Below are 25,674 nucleotides of genomic sequence, written 5' to 3'. Positions count from 1 at the left end.
CTGCTTCATGCTCTCGTCGGGACTTGGAAAAATTTATTAATTTTGCTTCCAATCTCCACGCCTCCATCATTTTCACGTGGTCCATCTCTGACACTTCCCTTCCCTTCCTTGACCTCTCTGTCTCAATCTCTGGTGATAGACTCTCCACCAATATCCATTACAAGCCTACCGACTCCCACAGCTACCTTGACTACAGTTCCTCACACCCCGCTTCCTGTAAGGACTCCATCCCATTCTCTCAGTTCCTTTGCCTCCGTCGCATCTGTTCCGATGATGCTACCTTCAAAAACAGTTCCTCTGACATGTCCTCCTTCTTCCTTAACCGAGGTTTTCCACCCACGGTCGTTGACAGGGCCCTCAACTGTGTCTGGCCCAACTCCCGCGCATCCGCCCTCACGCCTTCTCCACCCTTCCAGAAACATCACCCCACCAGCCTCCGCATTCAAAGGATCATCCTCCGCCATTTCCGCCAACTCCAGCATGATGCCACCACCAAACACATCTTCCCTTCACCCCCCCGTCGGCATTCCGTAGGGATCGTTCCCTCTGGGACACCCTGGTCCACTCCTCCATCACCCCCTACTCCTCAACCTCCTCCTATGGCACCACCCCATGCCCACGCAAAAGATGTAACACCTGCCCCTTCACTTCCTCTCTCCTCATCGTCCAAGGACCCAAACACTCCTTTCAAGTGAAGCAGCATTTCACTTGCATTTCCCCCAACTTAGTCTACTGTATTCGTTGCTCCCAATGTGGTCTCCTCTACATTGGAGAGACCAAATGTAAACTGGGCGACCGCTTTGCAGAACACCTGCGGTCTGTCCGCAAGAATGACCCAAACCTCCCTGTCGCTTGCCATTTTAACACTCCACCCTGCTCTCTTGCCCACATGTCTGTCCTTGGCTTGCTGCATTGTTCCAGTGAAGCCCAACGCAAACTGGAGGAACAACAGCTCATCTTCCGACTAGGCACTTTACAACCTTCCGGACTGAAAATTGAATTCAACAACTTTCGGTCCTGAACTCCCTCCTCCATCCCCACCCCCTTTCTGTTTCTTCCCCCTTCCTTTTGTTTTTTCCAATAAATTATATGGATTTTTCTTTTCCCACCTATTTCCATTATTTTTAAATCTTTTATGCTCCCCCCACCCCCCACTATAGCTATACCTTAATTCCCCAACCATCCATTCTTAATTAGCACATTCGTTTAGATATATATCACCAACTTCAACACCTATGTGTTCTTTTGTTCTGTTGTCTGTGACATCTTTTGATGATCTGCTTCCATTACTGCTTGTTTGTCCCTACAACCACACCCCCCCTCCACTTCTCTCACCCCACCCAACCACCACCACCACACACCGCCCCTCCCCCACCCCCCCGACACACACACCTTAAACCAGCTTATATTTCACCCCTTCCTTGGATTCACCTAGTTCTGTTGAAGGGTCATGAGGACTCGAAACATCAACTCTTTTCTTCTCCGCCGATGCTGCCAGACCTGCTGAGTTTTTCCAGGTAATTCTGTTTTTGTTTTGGATTTCCAGCATCCGCAGTTTTTTGTTTTTATAACTTGGAGTTGTTTCCCTGGCTGGAGTAGTGGGGTTGAAAGTCTTCTACTCATTCAAGAATAAGATAGATGAAATTAAGAGATGAGAAATTAAGAAATTAAGTGTTTTAGATCACATACCTCAGATGGGCCTAATGGTTTACCTTGATTGTGTCTGCCTGCTGTTTTTTTTTTGCAATTGTCTTTGATATGATAATGGAAGAAAATATAAAGAAAATAAGTTTAAAAACAAAAAAACTGCGGATGCTGGAAATCCAAAACAAAAACAGAATTACCTGGAAAAACTCAGCAGGTCTGGCAGCATCGGCGGAGAAGAAAAGAGTTGACGTTTCGAGTCCTCATGACCCTTCGACATATTTAAATGTGCGCCACATGTGGAACAGCACTGTTTTCATCAAATATAATGACTTCTGTCGAAGGGTCATGAGGACTCGAAATGTCAACTCTTTTCTTCTCCGCCGATGCTGCCAGACCTGCTGAGTTTTTCTAAGAAAATAAGTTTGCTTGTTTGATGACAGAACGTGCATTTCACTTTCAGTTGTTGTTATAAAGATACAACACACGAGTAAGCATTTTGATAATGTGATTAAAATAAGAGTTTGATCTTATCCAGTGAATTAGCAGATGTTCTACATCTTTTCTCTTAAATGTCAAATATGAGTGAAGTAGAATTCAAGGCCCAGTAAATATGGATGACTGAATGGGTTTAACATGCTTGTTAGAACCATCAACAGGGTCATGTTTCACTGAGGTAAACTTGACCACCTACAGCTTTTGATGTTTTCTTTTCATAGTGCTCTATCATATATATATTTTAGCAAGGTGTTTTTACACTTCTTATTTTTTATGCTGTGCATGTAATAAACTAAAACTGATCATTTGTAAACTCTTTAAAATACATGTAAGAAACATTTCAAGGAAATATTTTTGTTGCAATCCACATGAATTGCTGCAGAGTTCTGGTGAAGATATCTTTGAGTTGTTTTCTGAATTGTTTGTCAAATATTTAAATGTGCGCCACATGTGGAACAGCACTGTTTTCATCAAATATAATGAGGAAAATTGTCATTAACTAACCATGTGTTTTTGTCAGCACAAAAACAATGATCAATAAGCCACAATGTTGAAATAAATGTTGGAAATGGAAACTGCTTAAAGTTTTTGTTTCCAATTTGTTATTAACTGCATTATAGAGAATGGTCACATAATGGTTTGTTACTGGGTGGGCAATACAGAGACCTGGGCTTGAATTTTCATGTCATGTATGCGAAATGGGAGTCAGGGCCCTTTCCTCACTTCCAAAGTGCACACTCGACACATAACTAACATTGCCCGGGATTTTTTCACACTGAGGCAGAATTAAATTTCCTCCCCAAAGTAAGTTTGGAGGTGCGAGGATGGGCATTTAATTAGGAAGTAGGCTGCCGGCTGAGGACCTCACTGCCTTCTTGCCTCTACCTGACTAAGTCTGGGGCAGCAAACCCTTAAGTAGGCAATTAATGCTTTTGGAACTTAGCCACAGCTTTCAAAACAAACCTTCACAGCTACAAGACCCTGAAGTTGAAAGAACGTGGTGTTACATTTCCAGTTGAAACGAGGTTGCCTGTCACTGAATGGATGATGTTCAACACCTTGGGAGAGAGGGATTGGGGTCATCACTGACCAGAAGCTGAACTGGACCAGCCTAGAAGAGCAGGCCAGAGATTGAATATTCTGTGGTGAATGGCTCATCTCCTGACTCCCCAAAGCCTTTCCACCATTGATAAGGCACAAGTCAGGAGTCTGATGGAATGTTCTCAACTTGTCTAGATGAGTGCAGCTCCAGTAACACTCAAGAAGCTGAACACCATCCAAAGCAAAGCAACCTGCTTGATTGGCACCCCATTTAAACATTCACTCCCTTCACCAGCAGCACACTATAGCAGCAGTATGTACCATATAATAGATGCACTGCAGCAACTCACTGAGGTTTCTTTGACAGCGCGTCCAAAACCCATGGGGGAGAATTTTCACTTTGGCGTCTGGGGGTGCACCCCGCACACAGAAGTGTAAAATGAAGCGCTGTGACTCAGGCATATGACCCGACGTCATCACGTGTCATTCAGATCTTTTGTTCATTTAGCGGGCACGTGCTGGAGGCGACTGCCCGCTTGCCGAACTGTCAAAGGCCTGTTAAAACCATTAAAAACCCAATTAACATAATTATCCATACTGCCCATCCTACCTTAAGGTTGGTGGGCAGGTGAAGAGCCCAAGTGGCCTTTGCGTTTTTCAGGAAACCTGATCGACGGGCAGGATGGAGTTTCCTGAAGGTTTAATAAAATCTATAAATAACTTATTCACATTTCATAAACATGTCCCAGCTCATGTGACACCTTTCTTCATTTAAATATTTCGATATGAAATTAATATCTCTGAGGCAGTTCCATGCCTCAGGGAGATTGAAGCACCCTTTCGTGTGCATGCGACTCTCCCTCTTCCCCGCTGCCTGCACAAGTGGCGCTGAGCGCTACCAGCTGTGCCCATCCATGTAAAATGGTGGTGTGGTGCCGATCACAGATGGCGATCGGCTCCGTGCCCACCTGCGCCCTCTCCTGACCGGCCTGCCCAACAGGGAGAAAATTCTCCCCATGACTTCTACCACCATGACCACCAACAAGGGTAGCAGACATATGGGAACAATACCACCTCTACGTTTTTCTCCAAATCACATACCAGCCTGACTTGGAACAGTACCACCAATAATGTCATTTGAAAATCTAACAGAAATGTCAACTTTCCTTTCATGTAGAGCTTTTAATATAGTAAATTGAAACAAGGTGCTTCATCGTAGTGTTATTAAACAAAATTTAACACCAAGCTGCATGAGGTGAGATTAGGACAGGGTGACCAAAATCTTGGTAAAAAGGTAAGTTTAAGGAGTATCGTAACGGAGGAGAGGTAGAGAGGCTTGAGGAGGGAATTCCAGAGGCTCAGGTCTCGGCTGTGGCAGATGGCCCCCCCAGTGGTGGAACAATTAACTTTGGGAAGCTCAAGAGGCCAGAATTGGAGAAATGCAAGATCTTAGAGAATTGTTAGGCTAAAGAAAGTTACAGAGACAGGGAAGGGAGGGGCCATAATAGGATTTAAAAATAAGAATGACATCAGTGAAGACATGGAGTAATGGGTGAATGGGACTTGGTGTGAGTTACGAGATGGTAGCATATTTTCCAATGTGTTCTGGTTTATGAAAAGTGCAAAATGGGAGAGAGGAGAGTGCCGGAATATTTCTGTCCAGACTGAAAAAAGACATGGATTGGGGTTTCAGCAGCAGATGAGCTGAGGTAGGGATAGAGATGGGCACTTCAATTAGTGGTCCTGTTGAGAGTGGTTAGGTTCAGATTATAAGGGAGAAGATGGAGACATTGGCTAGGAAATAGAGTATTAGTAAAAACCTTGATATTCTAAATTTAAAAGAAGAAAAAAAGCAATCTGGAATCTGCAGTTGGTAGCGGACTCTCCTCTGAATCACAAGCTCAAGTCCCACTCCAAGGGCTTGACCACGAAAATTTAGGCTGGCAACCCAGTACAATATCGAGGGAGCACTGTACAATTAGAGGTGCCATCTTTCAGATGAGATGTCTGCCTCCTTGGGTGGATGTAAAAGATCCTATGGCACTATTTCACATGAGCAGGGGAGCTATCCCTAGTCTCTTAGCCAATATTTATCCCTCCATCAACAACACAAAAAAGACATTATCTGGTCATTTTCACGTTGCTGTTTGTGGGAGTTTGCTGAGTGCAAATTAGTTGCCATGTTCCCTATAATAAAACAGGAACAGCACTTCAAAAAGTACTTCATTAGCTGTAAAGCACTTTGAGGTGTCCAGTGGTCATCCCATACAAACGCAGATCTTTCTTTCTGTATATCTTTCATATGCTAAAATAGTAGCTTTTAGGTGATAAAAAAGTTTTACTATTTATTCATGCATTCTAAAACCAAAATTTGTTTTTTACCTAAAATTATTTTTCTTTCATCAGTGTCCTTAAACCCTTAGGCCTGTAAATAGTTGTGGTATAGTCAGGAGATGAAATTAAACTTTCGAATTACTGATCTAAGGACCAATATGCACAAATTTCTCAATTGATTTCTCAAAACTAGCTTCAAACGTTTCATCACAAGCAAGTACGTTCCCTAACTCCTGTGATTTTTGTCTATGGCCATGTTGGCCTTGATGTTTCTCTTATTTTTATGCTCTTGTTTCTTTTACTTTGTATTTATTCAGACTGATGCTTTTAATACTTGGCACAAATTAATAACAAAATGTTTTGAGCAAATTATTCAACTTGCATGGAGCATTTTCTGCCGATCTGAACCTAAACTCTCAAATAGAAGATTTTGAAATTATAGAACTTTTTGAAGGGAATGCTGCAGAGTAGTTTATTTCGAATTAAATAACGATACTGCTGGCTTGTACGATACATGGCTGCTTTACCCTTAAAATAAAATTACCTTAATTAAGTCATAAACATATAGATTGGAGGTACTCATCCTTATTGATAATTTAAAGTAAGAATATTCCCATTGCTATCATTTATTTCAAATTTGGCTAACAACCTCCCAGTGCTAGCAATTATCAATGTAATGTCTCCCATATGCATGCGTATTGGATAATTGTGGTGAAGTATTAGACAAGGAAATTGTTTGTTGGATTTTGGTCCAATCTTGCATGGTCTCATCATTGTGCTATCTATTTATACTGGTAGAATTAATCTCAGCATCTTCTGATTGTTGGAAAGGGACATGGTTAGCATCAAGATGGTGCAAAATTGTTGGAGATTGAATTAATTCTGCAGTAGTCACTATATTTATTTTAATATAGTCTTGTAAGAACTACATTTCAAATTGTTTGATCCTTGAGAAAAGAGATTACTTGGTCTCAAGATGGGAGGATTTTGGGAGTTCTTTTACAAGTGAGTCAATTTATAGAATGAACCTCAATTTGCATGTTTTGTTTGTTCATTATGGACCTGTAGCTAGCTGTCAGCTTCCATTGGTTTATTATCTAAATGATGGTGCTTTTAGCTGCTTCGTCATATTTTTGAAAGATTCATTATTCTCATTGTACAGCAGAAAACAATTTCAGCCAATCTTTTGTATTTTGGCGAGCTGCAATTGATTTAGAACTGTGCTGTATTTGCAGCTTGTGGCTCCCAGCCCAGAAATTCGAGTAAACAGTCAGTTTGGAATATTTAAGATGGAAGTCTGGCAAACATTGAAGCAAGGGCGCTCACCACTGACTTCAAAGAAAATCTATCTCTGTGGTGAGAACTTCAGCTCCCCTTGCTGTGGATTGGAGTGTTTTTCAATGGAGATTCCCACGTTGGAGCTGTAGTGATGTCATCAAGCAGCCAGCCAGTCAGTCACCTTGAAAAACTCTCATAGACAATCAACCAGGAAATGAAAAGCACTAAAATCAAATCACTGTTTAAAATTAAAAGCAAAAAAACTGCAGATGCTGGAAATCCAAAACAAAAATAAAAATACCTGGAAAAACTCAGCAGGTCTGGCAGCATCTGCGAAGAGGAACACAGTTAGTGTTTCGAGTCCGTATGACTTTTCAACAGAACTAAGTAAAAATAGAAGAGAGGTGAAATATAAGCTGGTTTAAGGGGGGGGTGGGACAGGTAGAGCTGGATATGGGGCCAGTGATAGGTGGAGATGACCGAAAGATGTCACAGACAAAAGGACAAAGAGGTGTTGAAGGTGATGATATTACCTAAAGAATGTGCTAATTAAGGGTAGAAAGCAGGACAAGCAAGGTACAGATAGCCCTAGTGGGGGTGGGGTGGGGTGAAGGAATCAAAATAGGTGAAAAGGCAGAGATAAAACAATGGATGGAAATACATTTAAAAATATTGGAAATAGGTGGGAAAAGAAAAATCTATATAAATTATTGGAAAAAAAAGGCACTTTACAACTTTTGGACTGAAAATTGAGTTCAACAATTTTAGATCATGAACTCTGTCCTCCATCTCCACCCCTTTGCCGATCCCCCCTTTTTTTTCCAATGATTTATATAGATTTTTCTTTTCCCACCTATTTCCATTATTTTTAAATGTATTTCCATCCATTGTTTTATCTCTGCCTTTTAGCCTATTTTGATTCCTTCACCCCACCCCACCCCACCCCCACTAGGGCTGTCTGTACCTTGCTTGTCCTGCTTTCTATCCTTAATTAGCACATTCCTTAGATAATATCATCACCTTCAACACCTCTTTGCCCTTTTGTCTGTGATATCTTTTGGTTATCTCCACCTATCACTGGCCCTCTATCCAGCTCTACCTGTCTCCCCCCCCCCACCACCACCACCACCCCAAACCTGTTTATATTTCACCTCTCTTCTATTTTTACTTAGTTCTGTTGAAGAGTCATACGGACTCGAAACGTTAACTGTGTTCCTCTCCGCAGATGCTGCCAGACCTGCTGAGTTTTTCCAGGTATTTTTATCACTGTTTAAAATTGTTACGTAGAGCTAAATAGGAGTTCGGACACACACATGAGTGAAGGTAGAAGCTGAAACCTTATGAGAAAACATCTAAAATAATTTCAAAAACTTGTTTTAAAAATCTATTAGTTTATCAGAAGGGAGACATTTAACAGCATTCCATAAACATAAGGTTATTTTTAGAGGGCCAGCAATAGTTATTCCTCAAAATCACTGTTAAGAAACCCGATTGAACAAGGCATAACTTTTTGTGGGGTTTCTAAAAACAATATAGAATGAAAAAGGTCAAATTAAAATCTGTATGGTCTGTGAAGTTTAATTGAGGTTTGGAGTTGTTTCATTAGGAATCTAGCAATGTGATGTAAAATTCAAACCAACCATCTCAACCTGGCCAGCAGCTTTAACTGAAGTGCCACATTTATCTTTTTAATGAACTGCATATTTGTCTTTAGATGGCTGTTCCTTTTAATTCTTTATTTTAGGCATAGAGTCATAGTTTTACAGCACGGAAAATGGCCCTTCAACTCATCGTGTCCACGCTGGTCATCAAGCCCCTATCTAATCTCATCCCATTTTCCAGCATTTGGCCCGTAGCCTTGTATGCAATGGCATTTCAAGTGTTCATCTAAATACTTCTTAAATATTGTAAAGTATTATTGTTGAGTTTCTTTACAATATTAAACATAAACTCCCTCAACTGAACAGTTTAATTCCATCAGCAGTATAGAGTTGGTTATGGTTGACTTTGTTCATACCTTCCGATGTTTATTTCTAAAGTAAGCACAGGCGACGTAAAACAATAAGGTAGGAAAAGGTCACATATGTTTTTCCTTTGGGTGATTTTGTGGTGTAGTGCTTTGAACGTGATTTAAAACATTGTGTTGTCTTTTTTCAGCTGCTAATCTTCATGACAATGGTATTTTGTTAATTTAGTGTTTCAAAGTTGTACTAATTAAATTTGTGGAATTATGATGAGAATGATTGTTGAAATGCTGGAGATCTTCATGTTTGAAACATATTTGAAGATATATTACTGGTACCAGTTAGTAATGTCATGATTGTAGTGAGTCAGACATTAAAGGAGGCCCTGCTCTGCTCACAAGAAAAAGTACAGGAGGAATTAATGGGCTTAACTGATGGCAAATCCTCTAGACCTGATGGACTATGTCCTAGGACCTTAAAAGAAGTGGCTCACAGATAGTGGCTGCATTGATCTTCCAGTATTCCCTCTGTTCTGGAAGGGTATTCATTGATTAGAAAGTAGCAAATGTAACCATACTGTTGAAGGAGGAAGGAAAGAGAAAATCAAAACTCTAGGCCAGTTGGTCTGACATCAGTAGTAGGGAAAATGCAAGAATTGAGTGTTATTAAGGAAACGGTAATAGGCATTTGGAAAATCGCTATTATCAGACAGACTCAACACGGTTTTGTGAAAGTAAAATCGCTTTTGACAAAGCTATTCAAGTTTTTGAGGGCATTACTGGCAGAGTAGATAAAGGGGAAACCAGTGCATTTAGTATATTTGGATTTTCAAAAGGCTTTTGATTCAAAGCTATACAAGAGATTGTTATACAAGATTAGACACATGGGATTGGGGGTAATATTAGCATGGATTGGGAATTGGTTAATGAACAGAAAATATAGAGTAAGGTTATTTTCAGGATGGCAGGGTATGAAAAATGGAGTGTCACAAGGATCAGTGCTTGGGCCTTAGCTATTTACAATCTATATCAATATCTTAGGGGAGGGAACAGGTGTAATATATGCAAGTTTGCTGAGAATACAAAACTAGGTGGGCAAGTAAACAGTGAGGAGGACACAAAGAGGCTGCAAAGGAATATAGACAGGTTAAGTGATTGGGCAAGAAGGTGGTAGAAGGAGTATAATGTGTTGATGTGTGAAACTATTGACTTTGACAGGAAGGATGGAAAAGCGATTGTATGTTAAAAGTTGAGATGCTGCTAAATGTTGGCATTCAGAGAACTATGGGTATTCTTGTATGCATAATACAGAAAGTTAACATGCAGTTATAGAAACCAATTAGGAAGGCAAGTGGTATGTTTATTGTGGGATGATTGGAATGTGAGAGCAAGGAAATCTTGCTGCATAGGGTTTTGTGAGACCACACCTGGAGTACTGTGTACAGTCTTCATCTCCTTACCTAAGGAAGGTTTCTTTTTGTCCTTTAATGGGGCGAGGCCAGCATTTATTGCCCATCTGTAATTGCCATTGAGAATGTGTTGGTGAGCTGCCTTGAACCACTGCAGTCCATGTGATGTAGGTATACCCAGTGCTATTAAGAAGGGAGTTCCAGGGTTTTGACCCAGTGACAGTAAAGGAACGGCAATATATTACCAAGTCAGAATGGTAAGTGACTTGCAAGGAAACTTCCAGGTGGTGGTGTTCCCATGTACCTGCTGACTTTGTCCTTCTAGATGGTAGAGGTTGCGGATATGAAAGGTGCTGTCAAACGAGCCTTGGTGAGTTGCTGCAGTGCATCTTGTAGATGGTACACATTGCTGCATTGCTGCTAGTGTGCATTGGTGGTGAGGGAGTAAATGTTGAAGCTGGTGGATGGGATGTAAATCAAGCGGATTGCTTTGTCCTGGATGGTATCGAGCTTCTTGAGTGTTGTTGGAGCTGTACTCATCCAGGCAAGTGGATAGTATTCCTTCACATTCCTGACTTGTGCTTTGCAGATGGTAGACAGGCTTTGGAAAGTTAGGAGGTGAGTTACTTGTTGCAGAATTCCTAGCCCCTGACCTGCTTTTGTAGCCACAGTATTTATATGGCTAGTCTAGTTCAGTTTCTGATTAATGGTTAACCCCGAGGATATTGATAGTGGAGGATTCAGTGATAGTAAGGGGATATAACTGGATTCTCTGTTCCTGGAGATAGTAATTGCCTGGAATGTGTGGTGTGAATGTTACTTGCAACTTATTAGTCCAAACCTGAATGTTGTCTAGGTCTTGTTGCATTTGGGCACGGACTGCTTCAGTAGGTGTCATGAATGTATAATTGTGATATAGGTTTTGGGAAAATGCTAATCTTTCTTTTTGAATGGACACAAGAAGCCTTAAAAATGTCTTCCAAAGTCACCTAACCTTTTCAATTGCAATGTGGTCAAGCTTCAAAAAAGCTATAAATGGATTACAGGCAGAAATACCCAGACACGAAAAGACTTTGGATATTCAATGAGTCCTCAAACAGACAATGGCTTTCCCTGAAGGTGTGAAAACCTTGGCCCTTTTTGAGCACTGCTTCTGATAAGGAGTCAAAACTCTCTCCTCCATCACCACCCCCTTTCCAATCCCCCTTTTTTCAACAATTTATAACTTTTAAAAATATATTTTTCTTTTCCCATCTATTTTAAAATTTATTTCAATCTATCGTTTTATCTCCACCTTTTAGCCCTTTTTGACCCCTTCCCCCCACCCCACCTCCACTAGGACCATCTGTCACTTGTTTGTCCTGCTTTCTACCCTTAATTTCACCATTAGCATATTCCTTAGATAATATCATCACCGTCAACACCCCTTTGTCCTTTTGTCTATGACATCTTTGGCAATCTCTTCTTTGCCTCCACCTATCACTGGCCCTCTATCCAGCTCTACCTGTCCCACTCCCCTCAACTAGCTTATATTTTGCCACATTTCTATATTTCCTTAGTTCTGATGAAGAGTCATATGGACTAGAAACGTTAACTGTGTTCCTCTCTGCAGATGCTGTCAGACCAGCTGAGTTTTTCCAGCTATTTTTGTTTTTGTTTCAGATTTCCAGCATCTGCAGTATTTTGCTTTTATCTGGTAAGGGGTCCTCTGATTGCTAAATGGGATTACTACTTGACTTATTTGGAAGATGACTTGTCATTTTGTCCAGATGACATGATAGCAGCCATTTAAAAATTTTGAACTATATAAAGACAACCTGCAAACAGCCATTGTGTATGCAAAACTCCAGGAAGCACTCTGAGAAACAACTTAAGAAATGGTTCTTGGTCAAGGGAAAGATTGAGAATGGATTTTTTTTAAAGAAATCTGTTGTTTCTGCTGAAAAAGACCAGACAATCTGCAAGTGCTGTGACCACCGAAGTAATGAGAAATAGAAAACCTTCTCTCTTCCAAAAGCTTGCTGACCTGCTGAATCCACCTGAGAGAGGCAACAATGACTGGTCAACTGCAGAAGCCGTTGCAGCTGCTAACCGAACCTCAAGTTTTAACCCCTTCACTTCAGAAAGAAAGGAACTCAAGCAACCAGGCTCTCAATATCTCACAGAGACTGATTTGAAATCTCATCTTTAAGTATTGCTTTACCTTTACCTGCATTTTAATGTTTGTATCTGTATTTTAGTTAATAACTTTATCACTTAAACCGAAGTAACTTTCAGCTGTAGTTTTTGTAATAAACCAACCCTTTATCTTGTTTAAGTTGCTGGGTTATTTTTAAATTGAACAACTCATAAATCAAAAGGGGGGCTACATTCACACATACAAATTCTTAGCTCATGGACCACTTTCAGAAACACCTTTTACATGTTCGTGACAAAGGATATACTTCCCTTATGTGGGATGCAATGAAAGCGCACTAGAGTGATTCATGGGATGTGTGGGCTCTCATTTAAGGAGTGATTGTGTAAAATGGACCACATTTTCTAAAGTTTAGAAGACTGAGAGGTGATCTGATTATACATACAGTATAGCATTCTTAGAGGGCTTGACAGGGTTGATGATGAGAAGCTGTTTCCCCTGGCTGGAGATTCTAGAATTAGGAGAGATAGTCTCAGAATAAGAGGTTTGCCTTTCAAGCCTGAGATGAGGAAAAATTTCTTCAATCAGAGAGTTGTGAATCTTTGGAATTCTCTACCTCAGAGGCTGTGGATGCTCCATCAGTAAGTAAGTTCAAGACTGAAATTGATAGATTTTTGGATACTGAGGGAATCAAGGAATGTGGGGATTGACCGGGAAAGTGAAGTTGTTGTAGAACCATGATCATACTGAATTGTGGAGCAGGCTTGATAGCCTAAATTACTTACCCCTGTTCTATTCCTTGTGTACTAATGTTCATATCCACCAGGGACTATACTCAGTGTGATCTCTGACTTTTAAAATGTTTGGGTTAGGATGGAGGGAATAGGTTTTGAATGTGCTGAGTTACTGGTTTGATTTATAGAGAACATAATTAGCATAATGTTCACAGTGTATTTCCTGACAAAGAAGAAGTCCTTGTTTCAAACTTATAAAAAGCTGCCTATTAACTTTTGCATCAGTTCCAGAAAATCATGTCCAGTTAAAATTAAAGAAAATTTGACAAATGTAGGTAATTTATCCTTGGGGTCAAATTCACTGTCATTCTTCTCATGTTACAGCAACTTACTAATCAAAGAAGTAGATGTGTGTGTGCTGATTTTTTTTATTGGTAGAGATCTGGTCTGATTTTAGAAGTAAAATGAATAACAGTAAGCTATTGTGGTAATTATCTGTATGACCTCAAGGACAAATTAGGAATGTGTTCGATCTGGTATGAACATGTAAGTAAATCAATGGTGGTAAAAAATGGCTTGATACTAGGTGTGGCAACAATGTGTTTTAGCTTTTAAGTCTGGAGGGGGCAAAAAGTAATTCATTCTGCTCCTTTTCCTGCTCACTGGTCACAGATTATTCTAGAAGGCAAAGGTACGCTTCTCTTCATAAACCGTTTTCTTGAACCACCCTTGTAAGCTGCTTCCACTCCAACCACCAACAAAAAGTATGAGGAGCTCATGGACTTTCTTTCACAGAGATTGAGACTATTATCCCTATTTAGCTGCCTCTGCTACTTCTGTCTCGTCCCCCAGCCCACTAGGCTAAACTTGCCCTAATGTTCTGCATTGTTCTAGTCCTGAACTCATATCTTCCTCTAGATTCTATCTCATCTCCTGTGCTCACAATTATCCCACATGTGGTCTTCTTTAAGTGCCCTGAGAGTTTTGCTACATTAAAGGCACTATATAAATACAAGATTTAACAATAACCAGTAACAATGATGCCAGTCAGCAACCGTTACAGCACTTTTCCACTCTCGTTTTAGAAACTTACTGAGTTTTCTCCGACATACCCAACTGCCTCACCCTTGTCGACCACAAGTCTACTTTTCTAGAGCCCAGTTTTTAAGGATTTCTGCACAATGGAACCAGAGCAGATGCAGCATCTTCCCACGTCGTTATATAGTACTCTGAAGACCACTTCTGCATGAGATGGTGATTTGCATATGTGTCCTCTAATTTAATATACTGAAATCACTCTTCATGGCATAATCTCCCCTGCAGCAGAGAGATCAAATGCAGATTGCCTGATGGCTTTGTTGAATATTTTTGTATTGTTTGTAAGTTTGATCACACCCTCCTTGTGCCTTGCCACACCAGTTTGCCCTTTTTTCCACTTTGACCATTCTATTTTTGGCCTCCTACATTGCTCCAACCAAGGTCAGTGTAAACTTGAAAAACAATATTTCTTTCTCCATGGGACTTTGCAGCCTTCTAGTCGGAACACTGAGTTTAGCAATTTCAAATTTAGCTATCTCCCTCCCTAGCTACTTCAACTGTCATTCTCTTACTTCACTTCTCCATTTTGGAACCTTTTTCATCCCCTGCTTCATTTCTTAATCATTTCATTGCCTGAGGTGCTCTTTCTGTTTCTTTCGTGAGTTTTCATCTCTTGAAAATAATGTATTCACCAGTGGGTCTCCTTGTGATAGTCATTTGCAAACCTTATTCTGGCGTATTTTGACAGTTTTCTTACGTCCCTCCTCACCCACTTGACATTTGGTGCGAGAAAGAGGTTTACTTGCCTTCCAGACCTTGTGACAGTCTACTCAATTTAATTTGTATTTTCTTGACTCGGATGTTGACAGATCTCATTTCCAGAATTTTTTGTTTTCAGCTTGAGATCTCCAGCATTTGCACAGATCTCAAGCTGAAAACAAAAAATTCTGGAAATGAGATCCGTCTGTATCCAAGTTAAGAAAACGCAAATTAAATTGAGTAGGCTGTCATAAGATCTCCAGCTCTTGCATTGTTGAAAATGTCTCGTATGTAGGACATTGTTTGAAAATGTGCGCCCTAACATTCAATGGTGCAGCAACCTCAGCTCACTTAAATAAGATGCAGGTGGGACAAGAAATGCCTGATCTGCAGAACAGAGAAGTATGTGGCAGCAATGCAGGAGCTGACTGTATATTTCGTAATTCTTCATTGTTGCTTGCTTCTTTTCCTCTGTTGAAAACATACATGAGGAAAGTGCAAGTCTGTCATTACAAGAAATAATTATAAATTTTTTAAAAAATGTAGTAATTTTAAAATTGTAGAATAGAAATTGACCAAACATCCACCAAACACAACAGGGTTCTTTGCCGCATGTCTCTTTCTGGCCAGGAAGGTAGCTAGAAATATTGTTCCTTATGCATTCTACTGATACTGGAGTATAATTATCAGTAGATGCGCAAGAGTGGGCTTGGCTGATTCTTCTCCAATACATACCTGCTTCCCCTAGAGATCAGGCAGTTGGACTAATGAGGGATGTGTGTTGTGATCTGGACTTTACTGTTAGATGAAATTCGTGTTTGTTAAATAAAAGCTGCTTTGTAAAAGTCATCCAAAAATAACACACCACTCTTTTTGAAAAAAGTACTCCACATTATTAATTAATTAAATTCACATTGCACATGTAATTTAGTGTATAGTTGATATAAAAACTCAATAAATTTATATTTTATAAATGTATCTTTTATTTAGCGGAGGCTTTTACATTCCAGACTTTTTTCTCCTACTGTTAACCAAAACAAAACATTTTGTTTCCTTTTATGGAAACTTTTGTTATGCATATACTGTCTCTGTGTAATTTCTACAATATTTAGCAAATATATTTCCATTGAGGCATAGTGATTCTATTTTAATTACTGTACTCTGACAGTGTATTTGTAATTTATTTTCAATGTTTGATTGGAGCTGAAAGAGATTTGTTGAATTTATCAATTTTTCAATTGGTGATGATATGAACAGTTTGAGGATTAGGCCTTTTTGAATAATACAAAAGCATTGAAGTAATAGAAAATAAAAAATACTCAATGGGTTAATTTGGCTTGTTATGGGGTTAATGTTTGCTAAATTATCAGGTTATAAGATTCAAAGCAAAGACCTTGATCTTCGTTGGTGAAAAGTATTAGATGGTGGCTCTAATGCAGAGTCTCATTAAAGAAACTGTCAAGACTCCTCCATGTTGCTATCACCTGGGTTATCCTGCAAGAGGCAACTGTCGCTTCTCGTCAGTGTGCTATAAAAGAGGCATTTACAAATAAATGAAAAATGTCACATTCAATATTACTCTTTAAAACTTACAGTGTGTCAGCTTTGCCACAAACTGCCCTTGTTGCTTTATATTTCAGGGTTTGCAGTCTTCAGCAGTCAATAGGTTTTGACTGGGTGGAGTCCCCTCCATTTTGTTAGAGGTAAGTTCCCTAACAACTGCCTTTTATTAAAATATTGTAATTTGGATTACCACTGCCAATTGTCAGATGTGCTGACAAAAATATTAGCTGCTTTGCACAGCTGGTATGTCAACACTAAAACCTGCAATACATTACTGTACAGAAATTTTTTTTTTAAATGGATTCTCATTTCAAAAAGCATTTTGTTAAAATTTTATATGAACTTAAATATGTGTCATCAAGATTGCTTATAAATTGTTTGTCCAATATGTTGTTACCTCATCTGAAGTCCTTGTCCTCCAATAGCTTGCCCAAGTGGTCATTTTCTGTATTTGAGCCTTGTGTGTTAGGCAGCTTCCTGATTTCGGAGGAGAGAGGAATCAAATCTGAGTCAAATTCTGTCTTCGCCTGAACATTACATGCATTCACTTTCCAATTGGGGCAATTGTTAGCAGTCAGAAAGAGTAATCATAGCCTATTTCTCCCATCCTCACCTTAGATTTTTATAGTATCCAGCAGTTAACTTACACAGACTGTCCTGGTCTGCTAATAACACAGGTAATCATGATTCTGATTCAATGTACTGGATTTAGGAAATGTTTGAATCCTCAGTAATGTTATGCAGGTTTGTAGAGTATTATTGATGTGCACCGGCAACTTTGATACGTCGGATTTGCATGCAGTGAGTTTGATTGTATACTTTGAAACATTTGAGTGCCATGCAATTTTGTGGAAAGTTAGACAGCTTATCTATTTTTTTTAAAAACAAGGACTTTATGTTCTTATGTTTAAATGGACTCCTAAATTTTGTTGCAAACTGTTCCTCATTTTTCTCTAATAAAAAGACAATTGAAGTAAAATATTGTCATGAAAGCAAACAGTAATGCTTTCATATTTGTATTTTTTTAGTTGTATTCATTATGTATTACTCTCTTGCATAAGCTTGACTATTATCATGCCTTGTTTGAGATTTGCTTAAGTTTTGAGATGAGACATAATGGTATCTATAATTACCATCATGCAGTGAAGGCATAACTAATAGTTTTTCTCAGGACACTAGGGAATTAGTGTTACCAGTTTTTAAGATTGTTATGTCTTGGGGCTGCCTATTTAATTTAAGGTAAACTGGAAGAATGAAGGGGGCTCATGAAGGGCCTGGGAGACAGGGGTGCATAAGGTGCTAAATGTCGGGGTTCATGCTATGGGAGGCCCCCTGGCTCATTGGCCGAGCAGCCTGTCAATTTGGATGGTCAGTGTTCAAAGCAAGCGACCTGGCGTGTAGACCATCCTGTTTGACAAGCACTTGGCCAATGATTGCTATTGTTCAGAACAACAGCAATCATTGATCAAGTAGGATGCGCCATATCCCCCAGCCTCTACTTTCTTGTTTACCTCATGGTCTGTTCTGTTTGGGCCTTTTTTGGTGCTGTCTTCTTCACTCTTCTTGAGACCTGGTTGGAGGTTGCTGAAGCACAAGGTGAGGTTAAGAGCCTAGTGCCTCCATGTTTAGTTTACCCCAACAATGCCCTTGGCTTCCCTACTTCCCCTCCAAGTCCTCCCTGGAGTCGTTGGTGTCTGTGGCCCCTGGCCGTTCCCAGCCTTTCATTAGTTCCTCAACGATGGTATAGCCTGGCCTTGGCTTCCTCTCCAGACCTCTCCTCCTTCCCTGGAGTCTGCGGCCCTTCTTTGGTCCTCCCCTTTCTTACCTCTCCTCCGAATCCTCCCTCGAGTCCATAGTGTCTGTGGCACCTGGCACTTCCCAACATCTCGTTAGTCCTTGACAATGGTGTGGCCCTGGCTTCCTCTCCTGACCTCTCCTCCCTCCCTGGAGTCGATGATGTTTGCAGCCCTGCCCTGGTCCTCCCCTTCCTGACCTCTCCTTAGTCCCTTGATGATACTGTGGCCCTCGCCCCGGCTTCCCCTGTGAGAAAGTAAATGAAAGAGTGTGAGAGAACCTTGAGACTGGGAGTGAGCCAGATTATCTGACACGTGCACACATGAGCGCGTACACACATACACAGTGACCAGGACTTGGGGCCGAGTTTGTCTCTCCAGCTCTGCTTCTTAAGTGAAAAGGCAATAATTAGTTAGCTCGGCTGCTTGGCACTTTGTAACGCTCATTTTTAATAATTACTCTTCTTTAAAAACTGATCAATTTATTGTTTTGACTTTTTTTTTGCTTAGTAAGTTGTTTATGTCTTCTTAATAGCTTGACTTTTTTAAAAAAAAAATCATGTTTAATGTTGTGTCAAACCAGATCTTGGGCAGCTGCTGCTGGGTCTCTTTCTGAAAGGGAATGAGAGGCTCAGAAGAAGTCAGATTGCCATTTGGAAGGCTGGAAAAAGGAGTTATTTTTGCTCCAATGGAGCAGTGGTGTTAGAAATGTTCAGCATGTCTGGCGGCATCAGCGCAGAGAGAAACAGAGATCAGTGATCCTTCATCAGAACGAGTGCAGATCGTGGACCTGAAGCATTGATTCTGTTCCTCTCTCCGCAGATGCTTTCTGACCTGCTGAGCATTTTTAGCTTATGTTTAAGATTTCAAGCATCTGCAGTACTTTGCCCTCCTATTACGTACTCCATGTTGGATATTTGTAAGTGGCTAGTTTCAACTTAAAATGAGAAAACATTTATCACTCAATGCAAAGTGTAGTTTTTATGTTAACAAAATTCACTTGTGTGGATAGAAATAGAACATTATCACAGATGAATTGATTGGTGCTAACCTACTGGAAAGTTTTGCCATTTTTAAACTTGGAAGTGAAACCAGGGGTCATGTGCCAATAGAATATGTCACTGTTAGCTATTAGATATTTTCATTTGTACATAGGATTGTTATTTGTGGTGCTTCTGAAGTTTGGAAGTTGCTGTCCGGATATTGCATAGGGCCAGTTTCAAAGAAGCAGAGCTGATTGCACAATATGAATTACAAAGTTGTGTGTAATTGTGTCTGAAAAAGCTGTGGTTGTAAAGTGTATCATACTGGAACCTAAGCTTTCAATGGGCTTTACATGTAGAGGCAAAGAGTACAAATGCCAAGAGGTTTTGCTAAACTTACATAAAACAATTCGACCTCACTGTGACACTGGTTCCCAATTCTTAGGTCCTGAAGGATGTGAGGGGGAGGTATAAGGGGAAGGGGGTTCAGGGGCCTGGAAATAGGAGGAGTGTGGCCCATGATTTCTCTCCCTGGACCTGGGGGGTCATATGACCTGCTCTGTATTCTTCTAACAACAAACCTGGGTGGCTTTGTTGGTAAAAGATTAAGAGAGGAGTTAATTTACTGGGAAGAAGGTGCGAAATGTTCACATTTGTAGACAAGAAGGGAGTAGCTGTGTTGACTGGGTAGACTGCTAGTCTCCAAGTCTCACAGGAGGTGTTAACTATGTTAGGTTTTATAAACAGTTATACTTTAAACTGTCTTTTTAATTCCAGATAGAATGGAGTTGGGGGCCCAGACCATAACTAGTTGGCCTTTCCACCTGGATACAGGGGCCATGTGGTTCACGTTGCAAGGCAATGGGCTTTGAGAGGAATGAAATCAATAGAAAGCCATTGTAGTATCAGGTTGTGGGTTTTCTAAGGTATCCCTCACAGACATAGTCCAGTGCAGCCATCTAAGGGGCAGAGATCCAAAGATAGAGGCAGCCAGTCTTGCACCTGAAATGAAAGAAATTCTGACTCTATTGTTCACCACGCAGAACATGGGTGGGAGCCTGTACTCAGACTGAAGAATACTGAGTTCATGAAGATTTAATGGAGGCTGGAAGATTCACCTAGCTTGGGCTGCAGGAAAGGAATTGCCAGTGTAACCTTGACAGATAAAGTCAGCTCTGGGATTAGGAGTTACCTGACTGGGAAAGGAACAAGAAAGCAAACTATCTGGAGCTGAGAATAAATTGGGACTGGTTCCTGGAGCATAAAGTATCCACTTAAAGATCAGCGTAAAGTATAACTGCAGTCGGAGATTTTTGGTCATGTTAAAAGCTAAATGAGGAATTTCCTTTTGGTAATTGAGTATAAGTTGCCTGCTGAATAACCTTTAGACAATGTTACTTTCACTTTGTTAGTTATAGTAAAAGTCCTAAACTTGAAATCTTGCTTTGTAATCCTTTTAGTCAGTTACTGGAAATTCAAATATCTTTTTAAAAGTTACCGGTTTCTTTTGAGGTCAGAACATTAGCCATTTAATTTTAAGTGTCTGCCAAGGTTCTGAGGTATTGTCAGTAGTTAGATAGAATAAAATGTTGGGGGAATTACCTTATGAGCAAGAATGGGCACTGGAAACAGAAAATAGTATGGGAAATGATGCAGCCAATATGTTTCTGGCAACAGTACAAAGTAATCAAAAGAATAGTAAGTATGGAATTACTGGAATAACTTATTTCAGAGAAGCAAGGCTGAGATCAAACAAGGGAAATGAGCCCTCAAACACTGCAGCCCATGTTCTGCATGGTGAACAATAGAGACAGCATTTCCTCTACCTCAGGTGCAAAATTCTGTCTCTTTGGGGGAAGTGGTGACATTGTGGTATTGTTACTGTACTGGTAATCCAGAGACCCAGAGTAATGCTCTGAGGACCTGGATTTGAATCCCACCATGGTAGATGGTGAAATTTGAATTCAGTAAAAAAACTGGAATTAAAAGTCTATTGATGACTATGAAACCATTGTCGATTGTCGTAAAAAGCCATCTTGTTCACAAATGCCCTTAAGGGAAGGAAATCTGCTGTCCTTAACTGGTCTGGCCTTCAACTGCCTCCAGACCCACAGCAATGTGCTTGGCCCTTAACTGCTCTCTGAAATGGCCTAGCAAGTCACTCAGTTGTATCACCACCACCTTCTCAAGGACAAATAGGGATGGGCAATAAATGCTGGCGTAGCCAGTCATGCCCACATCCCATGCTTGATTGGCACCCCATCCACAAACATTCATTCCCTTCACCACCAACACAGTGGCAACAGTGTGTACCATTTACAAAATGCAGCACAGGAATTCAACAAGCCTCCTTAGACAGCACCTACCAAACCTATGACCATTACCATCTAGAAGGACAAGGGCAACACATGGAAACACCACCACCTGGAAGTTCCCCTCCAATCCATTCACCAACCTGACTTGGAAATATATCGCTGTTTCTTCACGGTTGCTGGGTCAAAGTCCTGGAACTCCCTCTCTATCAGCACTGTGGGTGTACCTACACCACATCCAGTGGTTCAAGAAGGCAGCTCACCACCACCTTCTCAAGGGCAATTAGGGATGGGCAATAAATGCTGGCCTAGCCAGTGAAGCTCACATCCCATGAATGAATACATAAAATTTCTACACACATAACACCAAGAAAAAGGCTGCCAGTGTCAGTAGCTTCCACCCTGACAGACCACCAAGGATTCCACCCAAAAGAAAAGACTGGAAAGGGACAAAAAAGCAGAAGAAATTATGGGATGAGAGAGAAACATAAACGTAGCAAACATGGATAAGGGAAAGGATTTTCCTGTCTTACTGAAAACACTGACAGAAGTGGTCCATCAATATTGAATGAAAATGAAAGACAAATTATTCATATTTGTTAAAGCTGATTTTCGCCCCTGAACACGAAAACAAGAGATAGGAGCAGGAGTAGACCATATAGCCCATCGAGCCTGCTCCACTATCACGGCTGAACTTGGGCTTCAATTCCACTTTCCTGCCCACTCCAAATATCCCTTGATTCCCTAAGACACCAAATATTTATTAATCTCAACTTTAACTGTAGTCAACAATGGAGCATCCACAACCCCCTTGGATAGAGAATTCCAAAGATTTACAACATTTTGAGTGAAGAAATTTCTCCTTCTCCCAGTCTTAAATGATTAATCCTTTATCTTGAGCCCCCATACTCTAGAAACCCCAGCCAGGGGAACCAGCCTCTATGTGCCCTGTCCAGCCCCTTCAGAATTTTGGATGTTTCAGTGGAATCACTTCTCACTCTTCTAAGCTCCAAAGAATATATGAAAAGAATAATCCATGTACCACTCCACCTCCCTGGGTGGAGAGGTTTTCTGAAAGTTTGTTTTATCATTTAAATAGTCAGTTATTCACTACACACAGTCCTACCCACTTACAATATAGACACCACCTTTCATGATGTCAGGATGTCCCAAAATGCTTTACAGATAATTAAGTGTAGTCACTGTTGTAATGTAGGACATGCAGAATACAGAAGGTCTCGCAAACATCAGTGAGATAACTGACCAGATAATCCGTTTCCTTTTGAAGAGATATTAGTTCAAGGATAAAAATTGGCCAGAACATTGGTTGCAAATTCCCCTGTTGGTATTCAAATAGAACATAAGAACATAGGAAATAGGAACAGGAGTGGACCATTTGGCCCCTCGAGCCTGCTCCGCCATTCAATATGCTGATCATCTTGTGTTTTGGTTTCCACATTCCCATCCAACCCTGATAACCTTAGTTTCTTGTTAGGCAAGGGAATCAATCTACCTCGGCCTTAAAAATATTCAATGACCCCACCTCCACGACCTTCTGAGGCAGAGAATTCCAAAGTCGCACAACCCTCTGAGAGAAAAAAATTCTCCTCATCTCTGTCCTAAAAGGGCAACCCCTAATTTTAAAACAGTGCTCCCTAGTTCTGGACTCGCCCACATGAGGAAACATCCTTTCAACATCAACCTTGTCAAGGCTGTTCAGGATCTTGTATACTTCAGTCAAATCACCCCTCACTTTTCTAAATTCCAGTGGAAACAAGCCCAGTCTGTCCAACCTTTCCTCATAAGACAACCCATTCATTCCAGGTATCAATCTAGTAAACCTCCTTTGAACCGCCTCCAATGCATTTACATCCTTCCTTAAATAAGGAGACCAAAACAGCACATAGTATCCGAGGTACGGTCTCACCAATGCCCTGTATAACTGAAGCATAACACCCTTACTTTTATGTTCAGTCCCTCTCGTAATAAAAGATAGCATTCCATTAGTTTTCTTAATTATTTGCTGTACCTGTATACTAACATTTTGTGAATAGTGCCATGGAATCTTTTATGTCCATCTTAGAGGGCAGAAGAGGCCTCACTTTAACATCTCATCTGAAAGACAGCACCTTCAACAGTGCAGCACTACCTCAGTACTGCATCGGAGTATCAGCGTAAGTTATGTGCTTAAGCCTCTGCAGTGGCACTTAAACCGCAGCCCTCTGACTCTAAGGCAAGAACTGCAAAGTGACCCATGGCTGACAATTATGGCAACATGGTAGGGACAATTCAAATTTTGCAGATGTATTTGAATGTTTGGACATTTGGTTAATTGGTAAATTTTTGTATGCAATGTATAATATATGTACATTCCTTTATCTCAAATGAAAGAAAGTTGATGTAAATAAATGATAGATATTGAAAATTCAGAAATTAATTTTGTTATATAAGAGCTAACTGTTTCCTTTGTGACACTTATTCTTTTCAGGTTCATACTTGTAGCTTATGCAAATTGCTTTCATTTCTCTCAATGGTTCTGATTGGGGGGTAAATGTCTACAATTCTTCACATGCTGAATACTGTAATGGTATATGCCATGTAAATTTATTCAGAGAAAAATAATTATAATATCTAAAGTTAGATACATAATCTATTTGTGCTATTATGGTAACCCAAAGCAAAAAGAAAAAAAAGGAAAATGGGTAACATTGTTTTGTGATTTGGAATCACTACCGTAAATTGAGTCCCAATCTCTTGGCAGATCTGTCAATATTGGGTAAAATCCTAGTGTTTTATTGTGAATCCGCGTCATAACTGAAATATTGCCTTGCATGAAAAATCTAAAAATGGTTAAAAATGTAAAAATATGCCCATCATATGGACCAGAGTGATGACCTTTCTATGCGCAGTCTGAGTTCATTGTCCTGTTACCAAGGAATTGTTGATTTACTAGTATTGTAGTTTGTTCCTCACTGTGATTATGAAACAAATCCACAAGCATATCAATGCTTTTCATATTGTAGAGAAACTGGAGCCAACAATGTACCCTCAGGGCAAAATGAAATTTATAATGGCCTTTTTCACCTTTTACTTTCTCCTTTTTTCTTTATCTCCTATTTTCTCTCAATACATAGGTAGTTTATATGTTTGACCTTTTCTTCTTAATTGAGACACTGACTAATTTCCCATTATTTTCTCCCTTTTGCCATACATATTCCTGCCTGCTGATTCTCTCTTTGAACATTTTGCTGCACATTTCTTGACTGGTTTAAATGTAGGCTTCCTTTTGTGAGTGCAAGGCCATCTTGCTTCCCTCCTGAAACAGAATATATTTGTGGATATGCCCTCTCCTCCCATCCTTTTACTCCAACAATGGGATGCTTATGTGCATGACACAGATTAGCACATGATGCAGATAATGCCTAGAGCCCCAATGCTCCATGGAAAATGGATCTTTGATTAGCTTCAGACAGATCTCACAAATAAGTCTCTGACAAAGGGGAGAGTTTGATGTTTCTTTGCTATAGTTCTTATAACTTATAATTTTTTTGAATTTGGATGTGAAGAAAAATTAACTTAGGACACAGTTCCTGTTATGCATGCTTCCTGATTGCTGACCATGGACCCGATTCATCATATTTACATAACAGAAGGAAATTGCAAAATAGGAGATATCAAAGAAGGTGGGGACAAAATTACTTCCATTATTTTGGATTTCAAAGCTTGAAAATGTAACACAAAATAGAGATAATGAGCTTTTCCTGCATCTGCATTCATGGCTAGCTGATTATGCCTTTAGTATACTTCAATTGAATACAAAAAGCAGAATATTTATTTTCAGTGTTCTGTAGTTTGTGCAGTAATTGAGTAGGATGGCTCTAAAATATACAGATATGAATCATCATTAACTTCGGACATTAACCATAATTAATGAGATTAAATGTAATGCAATGATATTGAAATCCAATTTTTTCCAAACCAATGTGAGTTGCATTATACAGAATTAGTTGATTTTTCTTGTCAAAACCTAATTGTATTTTAATCTAATGAAGATGTAGTCCCAGTTTCATGCTGAGACACCAGCAAGTGGCAAGTAATTTATGGAGGCAAATTTTAGAGGAAAATATTCAGAATATGCTTTAATAAAGATAGCATATGACTCGACAGTCTCTTCATTATTGAGAGTCA

General features: G+C 40.0%; 1 protein-coding gene across 2 annotated transcripts in view; it reads left to right on the top strand.

Annotated features, from left to right (window-relative positions):
- LOC121290443 (inactive N-acetylated-alpha-linked acidic dipeptidase-like protein 2) overlaps positions 1-25,674 on the top strand; it is a 999,957-nt gene that overhangs the window by 22,347 nt on the left and 951,936 nt on the right. Inside the window, exon 2 of one of the 2 annotated variants that reach the window (XM_041210883.1) lies at positions 16,476-16,538. The exons of the other annotated variant lie outside the window; for it this stretch is intronic. The gene's annotated coding sequence lies outside the window, so the exon portion shown is untranslated. The remainder of the gene's footprint in view (positions 1-16,475; positions 16,539-25,674) is intronic. 2 annotated transcript variants of the gene reach the window in all.

Source organism: Carcharodon carcharias, chromosome 2, assembly GCF_017639515.1.
Source record: "Carcharodon carcharias isolate sCarCar2 chromosome 2, sCarCar2.pri, whole genome shotgun sequence".
NCBI lineage: Eukaryota > Metazoa > Chordata > Chondrichthyes > Lamniformes > Lamnidae > Carcharodon > Carcharodon carcharias.
This window is presented reverse-complemented; position numbering and strand designations above follow the sequence as displayed.